This window comes from Cydia amplana, chromosome 5 (assembly GCF_948474715.1).
Source record: "Cydia amplana chromosome 5, ilCydAmpl1.1, whole genome shotgun sequence".
NCBI lineage: Eukaryota > Metazoa > Arthropoda > Insecta > Lepidoptera > Tortricidae > Cydia > Cydia amplana.
In genome coordinates this window covers 16,782,595-16,798,088 of record NC_086073.1, presented here as the reverse complement: position 1 = coordinate 16,798,088, position 15,494 = coordinate 16,782,595, and the positions used below count along the sequence as shown (strand labels likewise).

The window sequence follows — 15,494 nt, the reverse complement described above, 5'->3', positions numbered from 1 at the left end:
AACCACTAAAATAGGTCAAATAAAATTACTTATATTCGGTCGGTTATATTCGGTTGAATACCGAATATCTGTTGTACCTAGGTACCTAAAAAGACAAAATACACAAGAAAAATAACCGAAGATGATGACACAACATGAGTCGGGAACCTATTGGCTTAAGTCGGGACTTTCTTTTCTTTCTTTCTGGTAACCCTGATCGGAATGGTCATAGCACTGCACTTTGCTTGAATATTTGCTTAGGCGGACTGGCTCTGCATAATGTAGCAGCCTAATACGCCCTCTTTTGTTTACTACGTAAATCGGGGGTAGACATTCATCATTTAACTAAATAGGTATTTTGCCGAAAAATGTTGGAAATTACCTTTTCATTTCTCATGCACTGTCTCGGCCGAGGCTCGAACTCAGGACTCTGGATCACTAGTCCATCGCTCTGCCAACTGAGCTACCGAGACTTCACTCGAGGACAGAGAATATTTCCACCATATGCGCCATAGGGAGGCGCCTAGAGCAGCGGTCGGCAACCTTTTAGCAGCCAAGGGCCACGATAGTAGTTAACGAAGTTGACGCAAGCCGTAACGTACTTTGTTAATATTTATGACTTTATCAGACATTGTCGTTTGTTAATATTACATACAAAATAGCCAGGGAGGCTTGCAGGCCGCATGTTGCCGATCGCTGGCCTATCTAGAGTACAGTAGCGCAGTAGTAGAGTAGAGTAGCGATAACAGTTTTGAATGATTCAAGGTTAGTTTCACGAGACTCCATCGGTCTACACAACTTAGACACCCATCCGCTATCTTTAGTTACCCGTGAACAAGATGCATGTAACTGCGTCGAAATATCGGGAGCTTGAAAACAATACAAAAGGTAATCACGGTTCATATCCCGGTCGATATGAGTCTAGTGTACCTAGTATAGCGAGTTCGAGCCACGCCTGACACGGTGAATTTCTCCACTTTCTATTTCTTAGTTTTATGGCACCGTTTAGAGACGTTTCTGGATTTAAATTAAGCCATAAATTCCATATTTTTAAATATATATCCCACCGTCAATGGACGCTCGGCTTACGCCAGGTTTTAATTAAATTTGACGCACAGGTACGGCCCGGGAGGCTGGATCCAATCTCCTTAATGCATCACTACAAAGCCGCAGGGTGCATGCAATTCAACCACCATAGAGGTACTCGAGCGAACAGGGGTAGCTGTGTGTGCATAGGAAATAATCTGTATAGGAAATAAACTGATATGTTAAAAAATTCAATACTTACATGTCGGGTGTCTTTCGTACAACGTTGCGTCGTTGGCATAAAAATATGGAACACCTTAAGTATTATTTATGTGCATGCAATATATTATGCATGCATCCATGCAACAGTTCATGACGATTTCTGCCATCCACCGCCTCAGCGACTAAAATCCCGAAATCCACCCTGTTCTGCAGCCCAGACTCTGAACACCTCCAATATCTCAGATCGGTGGAAAGCGGAGTGGTCTTCTGCTGCAACAGGGCCGACCGCCCGGTTAACCGACCCGACAAAAAAAACAAAAGGGTTTAACCCCATCGCAAACTTTGGTGTCGCCTAAATAGGCTGAGAACCGGGCATGGCCGCTGTAATTCGCTGACATACAAATGGGGTTGGAAAGATTCTCCACTCTGCGAGTGCGGTCAGGAAGAGCAGACCATAGGTCATATATTCCAACCAGGGATGTTGCGAACATCCGCATCCGCATCCGCAACCGCGGAACTTCCGCATTATTTTCAACATCCGCATCCGCATCCGCATCCGCATAAAATCGATGCGGAGCTTATGCGGATGCGGATGTCGAACAAGTCGGTACAGGAACGTCTTAGCGGTGGCGTAAGTGTTAGGTAATTTCGTCATTACCTATAACGAAATCGTCTAGATCCAGAAAAGTCGGCGAAGTTACTGTTTATTAAATATAACGCACCTATATTCTTGCTCAAATACTAAACGTTTCGTTTCTTTTTAATAAAAATATACTAAAATGTAATATTTGACGTTTTCTAAGTACCTAATCTTGACATCCGCATCCGCATCCGCATCCGCGGATGTGAGCCTTTAAATATCCGCATCCGCATCCGCATCCGCGGATGTGAGCCTTTAAATATCCGCATCCGCATCCGCATCCGCGGATGTCAAAAAATCTGCATCCGCAACATCCCTGATTCCAACGCTGTCCCCTTCACTCGTATTCTGGACCAGATGAAGATTTGGACTCAGTCCTGCCTGAGTTGGTTACCTGGCTCGCGACCTCAAAGCTATACTCTGATTGTCCTTCTTTATGCATGCCATACGATTAAATAAATAAAGTGATTCAATTGAACTACTTACCATAAGGTTACTCGGGGTTGAAAGCGGTCTGTAGGTACATGTCAGAACTTTCCATCCCGACATTAGTCGACATATGACTGAATTTGCATCCAATGGTTGTTATGCGTGTAACTAAAGCAACAGATTAGTAATTATACAAAGCCATATTTTAGGTTATTCCAGGCAGTACCAGTTAATCCAAACATCCGCTCTGAAATACCAAGAATAAACATTAATCTACGGTTTAAAATACATCCGTACCTGTCGGCAAATCATCCCGAAAGTTGGCAACCCGTTAATTGTTCGGCCCGGGGTCAACGGCCTATTCAACATTCATTTGTTTTTGCGCTAAACCGGAATTTACACGTGGATTTCAAAAGGTTTTGTTTTTTAATTTGTCTCTGTTAGCTCTTCATTATGATCAAATGGACACGCGTATCAAGACTATGTACAGTATGTACCTATAATAATAAGGCACGATCCGCCCACAAGACAGACTAAATTGATCTAGGAATACTCCGTACTACGCAGACAACATTACAACAGTACCCAGACTCATTGTACCCTAGTTCAGCGGTTTTCAATCTTTTTTTTTGACGGAACCCTTTTGGAAAGCGAAATACTTGATGGAACCCTACCCTACAATACGGTGGCGGCATAGTAAAATTTTTCGAGGCGACTAAATCATAGTGTTCTAAATTCTTGCGGAACCCCTGCAGGGGTGACGCGGAACCCTAGGGTATGGCTGTAGTACTTAGAGTATGGCTGCCCTAGTTGATTGACTTGTATGGGCGTACAGGGATGTAAGAATAGTTATTTACGATGCAAGTGCGGAAGAGGAAATTCGAAACGAGTAGCGATAAATTAAAACACGACCGAAGGGAGTGTTTTATATCAACACGAGTTTCGAATTACATATTCGCACGTGTATCGTACAACGTTTTACAGTACATATGGCACTTTAAACTTTCGACATACGCACGGAAAGTGCTCTTTCCCGCACTAGTTTGGAAAAGTACCACCATATGTACTGTAAAACAATATTGTAATATGAATATACGATACACTCAACCGGGGTGAATAAGGATGGCTGGGGTTGAATAGGGACAAAACATAAAATGTGATTTTCCTGACAATTTCTTAAAAAATACCCACACAAAATGTATCTTTCGATTAAAAATAATAGTAGATTTTGTATGATACCATTTGTGTGGGTGGTTATTTAAAAATTGTCAGCTAAATCCCATTTTAAGTTTTCTCCCTATTCACCCCAGCCATCCCTATTCACCCCGGTTGACGGTATTTGCTCAATAGCCTGTCCTTTTGTTTCGCTGATAAATTAGAATATGACAATGGAAAAGGGAGGCTTAAGTATTAATCAATCAAATATTTGTCAAGGGTTGATTGATTTTATAAAAAGGACGTGTCATGTTCAATTGTGCCCCATGTACTATATAGGTTTATATATTTTCATTTTGACCTCTATGCTTTAACCTCTAGCCGCCCAGAGACCTATAAAAAGGTCTCCTGTTCCATTCTAATTTGAATCTTTGTTTTGAGCAATGATATTATATAACTATAGATAGGTTATACTCATTCTTGAGGAACACAAAAAAATACTTCCATATTTATTTCTGTGCCTAGAAATCTGTTGAAGAAATCTGTAATTTTTGATAATTTTTCTCATTCCATCCATCTTTGTCACACTCGTTGTTAAACATAAGCTCGTCTCTTTATCTTTCGGTGTGCGGGAGCTCGTTAGAACGTGCACATTTCTCGCTTGTCCAGCCGCGACTGAAGGCAACTTGTCCAATTTGTCACAAGGTAAGCGCTTCAATTTTGGAACGCCTATAACCTATCTTGAGTTATAAATCATTGGTTTTGAGCATTCAAAATTGCATTTTTATTGGCAAGTTTTGACGTCCGGGTATTGTATTTGGGTCCGGGAGAGGTGTTCTGCGTGTGCTGTCAAAATGAGATTAAGTTATAATATTCAAATATACTTACCTCTTTTATGGGAAAGTTTCTATAATATAAAATGCAACATTAACTAACTTAATAGATTAGGTAGGTACTCATGTCACTTTTCGGCTTCTAAGTAATAGCATAGAGAAATATAATAAGACAAGAGTGCTCACTCCATACATCATCCAAACTATTAATTTCAGTGTCTACATTTAGCATCGAGTAGCGGAACTATCAGTACTGCTACTTGACAATAGATGTAGCACCGACCGGAAAGTCTTATCTCAACAGCATAAGACTTTCCGGTCGGTGATACATCTATTGTCAAGTAGCAGTACTGGTAGTTCCGCTACTCGATGCTAGATGCTAATAGTCTTTTTGGTACTAAAACTGATCTATGGAGTGAGCAATCTATGTATTTTTTTCTCTATGGTAATAGCCATGTACTTAATAGTTTCAAATGTTCCAAAGGTTTTTGTCATAAATCATTCTCGTTACTTCCACTTCACGTTAAAGGATGACTCACGCTAGACCGGGCTGGGGCTGGGCTGGAGCTTCCGGCGCTTCGTTTCCTATAGAAAGCACCACGTGATCAGCGAACAGCCGTTATAGAATGTGACATGTCGGACGCCTCGGCCCGGGCACGGACCGGTCCAGCGTGAGTCATCCTTACTAATAGCACGACCTTAGGTTAAGTGGATATATTAACCCACTTTAATTTTGCACCAATTTTGCAATTTAAAAGATTAACGCCCAATTTAGTAAGTAAATCCTTATTCATTTTACGAAAGATTTCTACGAATTTTTCAATAACATTAAAGCTGAACTACTGTATGTTTACCTCGTATATTAGGATCAAGACGTTCAGCCGAACCACATATAAAACTGTTCAACAAAAACGTATTCTATCTCCTTTACATTAGGTATCTATTTGATCGTAGATAGTTTGATACATTCAAGACATCTTTCTAGATGGAATAGACACGGGCGCTTGAAAAATATGTTCTAACGTAATGGAATAGAGGACATATTTGAGTGGAAATGTCAGGAAGGCTTATTGAAAAACATGACGAGGAACCTATTTGTACCGACGTCTTGTTTTGCGGTATCATTTCATGCCGTAAATACAGGATGATTCAGGAGACGTGAGCAGGATCAAGCCTACTCATACAGTAAGTAAGTTATAAACATCTGTTTCCTACCAGTATTTGTGAGATTAACTTTAATTTATTTTATACTGTTTAAAAAAAGTTTTAATTTATTTTACGACATTTAAGGTCACCCTCTTTGTTTTATCCATAACAAGTGCCAAATTGAATGTCATCGGAGTCTGGTTACTTTTGAAATCGTATCTCACTAAAGTGTGATATTTTATTTTCTTCATACTCAAAGTGCTGTCATAAAACGGTTAAAAAGGTTTTATCTTTGTTAATTAAATGTTGTGGGTATCCATGATTGTAGATAATTAAATTTGTCCTTACCAAAAAGTATAACAACAGAAAAAAAACCGTGTTTGTTTTACTGAAATACTATTGTGGTGAACGATTATTTTACATTTACTGATTGTGTAGGCTTACAAGGAAGGGTACCCAACTGTCCGGCTCCGATTTGATTATTTTTTATATATGTTATAGAGTAGGTAGTCTAAAATAACGGACACGTATTTTTTTAGCTGCCCATACTGGGAAAAATTGGCCTCCAAAGTACTGAAAAGTGACAAAACGCTCTAACTTCTGGAGAGTTTTGTTTAAGAAAATTGCTAGTTAATTACTAGTTTGAATATATGTTGGAGAAAATGAAAAAATAATGAACACGTATTTTGTTATTTTGGCTCAAACTCATATTTTACACAAAAAAACACACTTCAAAGTTTCATACTTCTCATCCTTTCACTCGAACTTCACCATGATTATTTTATTCGTTTATTTTATCATAAAAACTAAAAACTTCCCGATAGTGAAGAATGATGTCATGGTTTTTAACCGATTTGGACATTAAGTCCTAGCATATTTTAGAACATCAAAGATCCTAGACGTGTACATTTGAAATATTTGAATACCCTGTTAGGCGCGCGGTATCGTGGTGAACCCGGAGCTGCAGGCGCGCGGCAATGTGTTGGGGCCTGGGGGCGCCGGGCGGGCGACGTGAACACATGGTACTGAAGTGAAGCGCGTGAAACGATGACAAGTATGAAACTTTGAAGTGTGTTTTTTTGTAAAATATGAGTTTGAGCCGAAATAGCAAAACACGTGTCCATTATTTTTTCATGTTCTCTAACATATATTCAAAGTAGTAATTAACTAGCAATTATCTTGAACAAAATTCTCTTCAGTAGTTAGAGCGTTTTGTCACTTTTCAGTACTTTGGAGGCCAATTTCTCCCAGTAGGGTGAGTACTGAGTATGGGCAGCTAAAAAAAAAATACGTGTCCGTTATTTTATGTAGTATAAATCTATAACATATATAAAAATTAATCAAATCGGAGCCGGACAGTTGGGTACCCTGACTAACAAGTCCTGCTCACGTCTCATGATTCACCCTGTATATCTGTTGGTGATATAAATGGTAATGCAATGTATATGTACCGTTGATTTGATGAAAGTTTATATGTCAGGTTGTGTGACATATTGGATTAATGTTCTTGAGTAAATAAAAATGTGTTTGGTTTATAGCTGTGATATTATTTATCACATCCTATTTGGAAAAGAGTTTTTCACATCACTTTTTCGAGAAAGGGCCTTTTCTTCCCTGTTAGGAGGGATTAAAGTGACAATTTTTAGTATTCCGTACAAAACTTTGTTCACGGAACACGTATGTTTTGATCTAGGACACTATTTTATTTATTTTTTGCATACTAGCAATTTATTTAGTTTAATAATATTTTGGAATATAATTTCCTCATAGGTGATGTGAAAAGCAGCACACACATGGTAGCAAAATTATTTCCACCTTGGGCGTTAACACTTGAATCTCTCAATACACTCAGGACTCTTTTTTAGAACCGTTCGCTTCGTTCAGGATTTTATGTTCGCTTACGCCGTAAATATGCTATTTTACTCCCTTGTGACACAATATTACAGTACATATGGTGCTAATTTACCGCCCTAGTGCGGTAACTAGCACTATACACGTGCACTATGAGTACTCCCTTCGGTCGTGTTTAATTTATCGCCACTCGTTGCGAATTTCCTTCTTTTCCCTCTTGTACCGTAATGTACTTAATTATACTCTCATCCGTCATATGTTTCGTCATCGTCATATTTCATAAATAAATTGACTAAAACTATAGACCAGACACTATCATTTGGAATGACATACAGTAGTCATAAAACTGAACACAACAGCAAGCAATATTTTAACGATTGAGATATTTTTTTTAATACGGTTGTGTTTAAATATATTTTCCAAACGATAAAATTACTCAACCTTTAGTTTGACGCTTTAAAACAAAGTATGTAGTAGTAAATAAAATATTCAATAGAACTCTAAATTCATGTAGGTCAGTGGCCGAAACGTTAATGCAATTGAAAATGTTGGCCATTAACCATTATAAATTGAACCTTAAACCGTAACGGACGATTACAGTTTACGATTCAATTTATAATGGTTAATGGCCACCATTTTCAATTGCATTAACGTTTCGGCCAACACTGATGTAGGTACCTAGATATTTACCTACTCACAAAACACTTTAGACATCAATGTGTTATTCTAATGACTTCGGGGTCTTTGGGGACTATAGTTCTCCAAGTAAATTCAGGTGGGATTGTTTTATCGACATTTTCCGTGGAAATATTTGGCAAATGAAATAAAATGTGCTGTAGGTAACCAATTTACCTTTTATATTGAAATACATTTAAACATTCAAGAAACTTTTATATTCAATAAACCGCTTTTACCACGACATGTGATCTAGTACATGGGTAGATAAATAAATACGGAATAAGGTAAATGTCCCTGGGATTCACATCTTTATTTTTTAGTTATCAAAACGAATCAAAAATTTGAACAAAAGTCCATAATGTGTTAGTAAAATACTAATACCTACTTAAATCTAGGGTTAGTAGGTACACACTACAAACATAACATTAAAACATTTTCTTACATAATGGGTTGGTTACATGGTATAATAATATACTTCGCCTGGTACTCTCTTCCGAGATTCGCGAATGACCTAACTGGCACTTGCCTACGTCATCATGCTGTTTACAGGTTCTCAAACTTTAAAATGTGGGAGAATTTTAACCAACAGTGAAAATTATTTTAACGGCATTAATTTTAAGTTATTCATGTAGAAACATAGTAAAATAAAACAAATCTATACTGCACTTTTCACTCCTACTCTTACAGTTCCGAATAGAGCAGCCAACCATTTTCGTAACAAAACATTAATTACGAAGCTTACGACGTGAAAAGTTTGGAAAACACTGCGACTGCTGACACTGAGCGAGAAGGAAATAACAATTAACACGCGTTCGACAAGGACGGTCGGTCAGGGACAAAATGGCGGATTGTCAAATGTGACAGCGCTATCCTGTGTTGCCAGTAGTGTAAACAGAATTACCCGAACGTCTGAAATTTCTTTCGTGAATCGGAAGATATTGCTAACGAATAATTAAAAATGACGTGTTATTGTAAAATTTAAGATAAAATACATATAAATGAAAATTATTAAATTATAAAGAAATAAATTAACTTATGAACCATAGATATAATGTACCCATGTAAGATGTTATGTTGAAATAAAGTGGCAATGTTATTGTGACGTAGGCAAGTGACACTCTGGGAAGAGAAGACCATGTTTTATTAGACCATGGGTTGGTTATTTGATCCCTAATTTACAGGTATACCTATATAACAAACAAGTATATGTGAAAGGTAACAAACAATTTCCATCTTCGTTCTGCACATTCTGTAGAAAACTCAGTCACAAAATAATCGTTTAGAGGATAGCCCCGTCGCAAAAAAACTACAATATATCCCGTATATCCAAATAGGTCTTTACGCTTAGATAAAGTCATTTGTCTTTGTCACGCACGGCGGGAATGCCAAGCGAGAGCGAGACGTGGCATAAATCAGCACGTGGAAGTAGCGCATACATTACGGGACAATAAACTTTTACAAGCTTTTTTTTCTTCAAATTTGCAAACCAGTACCACTACCACCAGTTTGGCACTGACATAAACGTCATCGAGAACGTAATTTACTTTCTATGCATCTCGCTCGTACTCGCATATTAGTGCAAGCGAGATGTATAGAAAGTAAATTACGTTCTCGAAAGCGTTTATGTCAGTTTTGACACTGTGAGTGACTCATGGTACGGGCTCAGTCATCGACCACTAATTGGTAAGTACCTAAGTATCTGACTTAAGGCCAGATTTAGACTTATAAGTTTCTAACGTAAAATGTATGTCAGTACAATGTTGTTATGGAAGCATCATACATTTTATATTTAACTAGCGACCCGCCCCGGCTTCGCACGGGTTAACAAATTATACACAAACCTTCTTCTTGAATCACTCTATCTATTAAAAAAAATCGCATCATGCAAAATCCGTTGCGTAGTTTTAAAGATCTAAGCATACATAGGGACAGACAGACAGCGGGAAGCGACTTTGTTTTATACTACGTAGCGATAAACGAAGAAACGAATTATTATTTGTTTATTTGCTTACTAACAATTCAATGATTTTATAATAGTATTTTATGCAACCGTTGTTTAAGGGGGGTCAAAAAAGGCGAGTGGCGTGGGTAACAATTTGAGGCGAAGCCGAAAATTGTTAATAAAGACGCCACGAGTATTTTTTGACTCAGTTAAACAACGTTGCATACAATACTTTTTCTACGACCAAGCACTTACTTTGAAAAAAATTGTAAACTTAACAAATATATTTCATTAAACAAAAATAACACTTTAAACAAGTGGAATCATATAGGACATATATGTAGGTAAACAAACCAAACCCGGCCACCGCGCCCCGCGCCCCACGGCCGGTTGGTCAGCGACACAATTTTGGATAGTTTTTTTCTTGATTTTGGCCACAGTAGCCTATGGAGACTAACAAGCAACGCTAAGCGGTGTTCGTAGTCTATGGATCTTGCTATATTACGGGTGTCACATGCGCGTTTCTGACTTCTGAAGCAATTTTATTGTTTCTACTATAGAACCTAATGAATATTTTGTAAATTGGCAGCAATGCACTTAGTACTCATCTGTCAGAGATGACAATTAAAATTAGGTTGGCAACAATGTATTTCATACAATATTTTTTAAGTGGTGATTACACGAAGTATCGTAAAGGTACCAAAAAGATACTGCGTGTATGCACAAATGCTTTTTTGGGGAATAGACTAAAGACTTGTCTTGACAACTATAACATAGGGGTTTAAAGGTGTGTGTACGACCTTTTAAATAACAAATAAAGGTACGGGAGTAGAAAAATAATTTTATTAAATTATTCACTCCACATTCCTTCCGCAATATACTTCCATGACCATTTTTGGGAAAATATAAGTTATATTCCTTTCCCAATCCGCCTTAATTTAGGCGAGGAGGTTGCCAACAATGGCGTAAATCAACTTTACGCCAATTTGGCCTACGGACGGAAATTCCCCAATCAGAGCGGGCCAATCACATCGGCAAATATACAGAATATATTTTGTATTCACATTCAATTTTATGATATTCAAATCAAGGTGATTCGATGTATTCCCTTGGTTACTTTCTGGATGCAGTTGCTCATACAGGTGATCTAGCATGTGGAAGTCACGTATTTGTAGGTGGAGGGGAGGAACATTTTATTGGGACCGACCCCTAGGTAAATCGTTAAGATATAGGTCAATAAGCTGTTCCTTTCTTTTATAGTTTCAAAAATGATTGTTTACCTTCTATCGATTTCTAGAAAACGAAATTGTCTATAAACAAAACATTTTTCTTTGTTTGAGATAATGTTTTTTGACAAGAATCCATCATGTTGCTACTCCTTACAAGTGTTGGTCCGAAAATTGTTAGACAAAAAAATGTTCTAAGTAGTGCGGCGATGTCATAATTGATGTCAAATTTATATGAAAATATGATGTATTTAATGATAAAGAAACATTTCCAAAATATCACTATCCGTTACAAGTGTTACAGCCTGTTCACATAGTCCGCGCACACAACACACAACACGTAAATGTATCAGTTATGAACTCACGCACATAAATCAGGAAACAAACAAACTTCCCCTCGCTCGTTATATTTATTGCCCAAGTTATTTAAAAGATCGATGTTTAGGACAAATGCGATACCTTGCCTTGCAGTGACTGGTTGTTAGTGTTATAAATTATTGTATTAAATTGTTTGTATTGTCAGAAAATTGGCTGCTTTACTTTTGTAAGGTGTTCGGCGAACGGTAACCCCGGTGTGTTTAAGTTTTTATTTTTAGCTACCTACATTCTGCGGTCAAATATCCCGTTATCACTACATAGTATAAAACAAAGTTGCTTCCCGCTGTCTGTCCCTCTATGTATGCTTAGATCAATGACGTATAAAAGAGTGGACTCGGCATATTGTTCTATACATGCAATCAGTTATACAAATACCAAGCATTTCGATGCAGAATAAGTAAACATTATGTTGTCACTTTCTAACCAATATATTTTCTCTTATGTGGAAAAGGATAACAATACTTCAGTGCGTTCTGCTATGGCAACATTTTTCATTTGATGGTCACGTGACATGCCTACTGTGGCCGGTCCGCCATATTCAGTTCACGTTTTCCATGGTACATGAAGCGTCAAAGTGTTCTGTTATTAAAATAAAATATTGGATATTCGGAAATTTTGCGAATATTTCTGTTTAATAATGTGGTGTAGTGGTTAAGGACAAGAAAGGACATAATCCCTAAGTGCAGTTTTGTTGGTGTGGCTCAAGAAAAAAGGAAAACCGGAAAAGTTTGTCGTTTCACCGGTATGTTTACATTTTAACTGAAATATTTGTTATATCATAGATGACTGCCTTCTTATGGTGTGTATTTAGTTAATAACTAGCCAATAAATACTATTTGCGATATACTGGAATAAATTAAGGATTTATTTTCGATATTTTCGTACTATAGAAATTAGTACATTTGACAGCTAGGGATGTCCTTTTATATCGAATTTAAGAAAAGTTTGGGGAAGAATCTTAACATGTATTTGAAAGATTTTGTATGTAAATTTATATTTTCAATTAATTAGCAAAAATTGGACCAATCTCATTTTACGACGGACGATATCCCTTCGCGTCTACATTTTTCAAATTTGTCGCCTTTTTCTACTGAAAAGATCTGGTTGACCAAGTATATATTGTATGTATATACTTAAAACCTGTATCCTGAAAGCGGTTGTACTGAGGGAAAGTAAGTAATCATATGTTATATAATATTTTTGTTTTTTCAGGTTACCGAAATCTGAACTGAATGTACGAGAAAAAAATGGTTAGAAACCATTGGAACAGAAAATATAAGGCAAAACACAAACTCTTGCTAATGAAAAGTGTAAGTAATTCAAACTTACCTTGATGTACGTTTCCAATATTATAGAAAAAAAAACAAACGGAAAAAGAATCTTTCTGGAACTACCTGAACAAAGTTGTATTCATTTGTTTTTGCGCTAAACCGGAATTTACACGTGGATTTCAAAAGGTTTTGTTTTTTAATTTGTCTCTGTTAGCTCTTCATTATGATCAAATGGACACGCGTATCAAGACTATGTACAGTATGTACCTATAATAATAAGGCACGATCCGCCCACAAGACAGACTAAATTGATCTAGGAATACTCCGTACTACGCAGACAACATTACAACAGTACCCAGACTCATTGTACCCTAGTTCAGCGGTTTTCAATCTTTTTTTTTGACGGAACCCTTTTGGAAAGCGAAATACTTGATGGAACCCTACCCTACAATACGGTGGCGGCATAGTAAAATTTTTCGAGGCGACTAAATCATAGTGTTCTAAATTCTTGCGGAACCCCTGCAGGGGTGACGCGGAACCCTAGGGTATGGCTGTAGTACTTAGAGTATGGCTGCCCTAGTTGATTGACTTGTATGGGCGTACAGGGATGTAAGAATAGTTATTTACGATGCAAGTGCGGAAGAGGAAATTCGAAACGAGTAGCGATAAATTAAAACACGACCGAAGGGAGTGTTTTATATCAACACGAGTTTCGAATTACATATTCGCACGTGTATCGTACAACGTTTTACAGTACATATGGCACTTTAAACTTTCGACATACGCACGGAAAGTGCTCTTTTCCGCACTAGTTTGGAAAAGTACCACCATATGTACTGTAAAACAATATTGTAATATGAATATACGATACACTCAACCGGGGTGAATAAGGATGGCTGGGGTTGAATAGGGACAAAACATAAAATGTGATTTTCCTGACAATTTCTTAAAAAATACCCACACAAAATGTATCTTTCGATTAAAAATAATAGTAGATTTTGTATGATACCATTTGTGTGGGTGGTTATTTAAAAATTGTCAGCTAAATCCCATTTTAAGTTTTCTCCCTATTCACCCCAGCCATCCCTATTCACCCCGGTTGACGGTATTTGCTCAATAGCCTGTCCTTTTGTTTCGCTGATAAATTAGAATATGACAATGGAAAAGGGAGGCTTAAGTATTAATCAATCAAATATTTGTCAAGGGTTGATTGATTTTATAAAAAGGACGTGTCATGTTCAATTGTGCCCCATGTACTATATAGGTTTATATATTTTCATTTTGACCTCTATGCTTTAACCTCTAGCCGCCCAGAGACCTATAAAAAGGTCTCCTGTTCCATTCTAATTTGAATCTTTGTTTTGAGCAATGATATTATATAACTATAGATAGGTTATACTCATTCTTGAGGAACACAAAAAAATACTTCCATATTTATTTCTGTGCCTAGAAATCTGTTGAAGAAATCTGTAATTTTTGATAATTTTTCTCATTCCATCCATCTTTGTCACACTCGTTGTTAAACATAAGCTCGTCTCTTTATCTTTCGGTGTGCGGGAGCTCGTTAGAACGTGCACATTTCTCGCTTGTCCAGCCGCGACTGAAGGCAACTTGTCCAATTTGTCACAAGGTAAGCGCTTCAATTTTGGAACGCCTATAACCTATCTTGAGTTATAAATCATTGGTTTTGAGCATTCAAAATTGCATTTTTATTGGCAAGTTTTGACGTCCGGGTATTGTATTTGGGTCCGGGAGAGGTGTTCTGCGTGTGCTGTCAAAATGAGATTAAGTTATAATATTCAAATATACTTACCTCTTTTATGGGAAAGTTTCTATAATATAAAATGCAACATTAACTAACTTAATAGATTAGGTAGGTACTCATGTCACTTTTCGGCTTCTAAGTAATAGCATAGAGAAATATAATAAGACAAGAGTGCTCACTCCATACATCATCCAAACTATTAATTTCAGTGTCTACATTTAGCATCGAGTAGCGGAACTATCAGTACTGCTACTTGACAATAGATGTAGCACCGACCGGAAAGTCTTATCTCAACAGCATAAGACTTTCCGGTCGGTGATACATCTATTGTCAAGTAGCAGTACTGGTAGTTCCGCTACTCGATGCTAGATGCTAATAGTCTTTTTGGTACTAAAACTGATCTATGGAGTGAGCAATCTATGTATTTTTTTCTCTATGGTAATAGCCATGTACTTAATAGTTTCAAATGTTCCAAAGGTTTTTGTCATAAATCATTCTCGTTACTTCCACTTCACGTTAAAGGATGACTCACGCTAGACCGGGCTGGGGCTGGGCTGGAGCTTCCGGCGCTTCGTTTCCTATAGAAAGCACCACGTGATCAGCGAACAGCCGTTATAGAATGTGACATGTCGGACGCCTCGGCCCGGGCACGGACCGGTCCAGCGTGAGTCATCCTTACTAATAGCACGACCTTAGGTTAAGTGGATATATTAACCCACTTTAATTTTGCACCAATTTTGCAATTTAAAAGATTAACGCCCAATTTAGTAAGTAAATCCTTATTCATTTTACGAAAGATTTCTACGAATTTTTCAATAACATTAAAGCTGAACTACTGTATGTTTACCTCGTATATTAGGATCAAGACGTTCAGCCGAACCACATATAAAACTGTTCAACAAAAACGTATTCTATCTCCTTTACATTAGGTATCTATTTGATCGTAGATAGTT

The 15,494-nt window shown here is 37.4% G+C and overlaps 1 non-coding gene across 1 annotated transcript; it reads right to left on the bottom strand.

The window, feature by feature from the left end:
- Positions 1 to 380: 380 nt before the first annotated feature.
- On the bottom strand, positions 381 to 452 carry Trnat-agu (transfer RNA threonine (anticodon AGU)). Its single transcript has one exon. It is a non-coding gene; the product is annotated as a tRNA-Thr (tRNA).
- Between the last annotated feature and the right edge of the window lie 15,042 nt (positions 453 to 15,494).